Here is a 1,113-nt window from a genome sequence, read left to right on the forward strand (position 1 = left end):
CTTGGCCATTGTAAATGAACATATGGCGGCACATGTCCCATTAAAGTAGCATTTTGGGTTTCTTTGGATAAATACCACAAAGTAGGGTTACTGAGTCCTTCTTTGTCTCTTGTTATATAGCCTTCGTTTTAAAGTCTATTTTGGCTCTAGCTGCCATCTTGCATCCCCACATTTGTACATGTGTTTTCAGCTGGTCTGCCTAAGATCCCTTGAGCTCCAACCCTAGATTCCGATGCAGCATTCTTTTCTCTCCAACAAGATGAAATAAACTATCATGAACCAGGGAAAAATTGCCAAACTGCAGGCACAAGTGTGCATTGGTGAGAAAGGAGTCACTCGCAGAAAGAAGAAGGTAGTTCACAGAACAGCTACAGCAGATGGTAAAAGCAAACAACAACAACAACAACAAAAACAAAAAAACTTCAGTTCTCCTTAAAGAAGTTAGAGGTAAACAATATATCTGGTATTGAATAGCTGAATATGTTCACAAACCAAGGAACAGCGATCCACTTGAACAACCCTAAAGTTCAAGACTCTCTGGCAGCGAACACTTTTGCCATCACAAGCCATGCTGAAACTAAGCAGCTGACAAAAATGCTACCCTGCATCTTAAACCAGCTTTTTGAACGCAGTCTGACTAGTTTAAGAAAACTGGCTGAAGATCTGCCCAAACAATATGTGGATGGAAATGCACCACTTGCTACTGGAGAGGACTATGATGATGAAGTTCCAGATCTTGTGGAGAACTTGATGACGTTTCCAAGAATAAAGCCAACTGAATTGACCTAACTTCTGAAGATAAAACTTGAAGAAGTTTTATTGACAGTTTCCTTTGCTGTGAAAAAACTTTTCAATTTGATGTAATGCCATATGTTTATTTCTTCTTTTACTTCCCTTGCCTGATGGGATATAGCAATAAAAATATTACTCAGGGTAATGTCTGGAAATTTACTTCCTATATTTTCTTTTAAGAGTTTTATGGTTTCAGATCTTACATTTAAGTTTTTAATCCATTTTGAATTTATTCTCATATATATTGTAAGGAGATGGTCCAGCTTCATTTTTTGCACGTGTCAGTCCAGTTTTCCCAGCACAATTTATTGAATAGACTGT

The 1,113-nt window shown here is 37.7% G+C and overlaps 1 pseudogene across 1 annotated transcript; it reads left to right on the plus strand.

Moving 5' to 3' along the window:
* Positions 1 to 274: 274 nt before the first annotated feature.
* Positions 275 to 779, plus strand: LOC308494764 (transcription factor BTF3-like; annotated as a pseudogene). The gene has a single exon. The product of its transcript is annotated as a transcription factor BTF3-like (transcript).
* Positions 780 to 1,113: the final 334 nt, after the last annotated feature.

The sequence above is a fragment of the Rhinolophus hipposideros genome (genome assembly GCF_964194185.1).
Source record: "Rhinolophus hipposideros genome assembly, chromosome: X".
NCBI lineage: Eukaryota > Metazoa > Chordata > Mammalia > Chiroptera > Rhinolophidae > Rhinolophus > Rhinolophus hipposideros.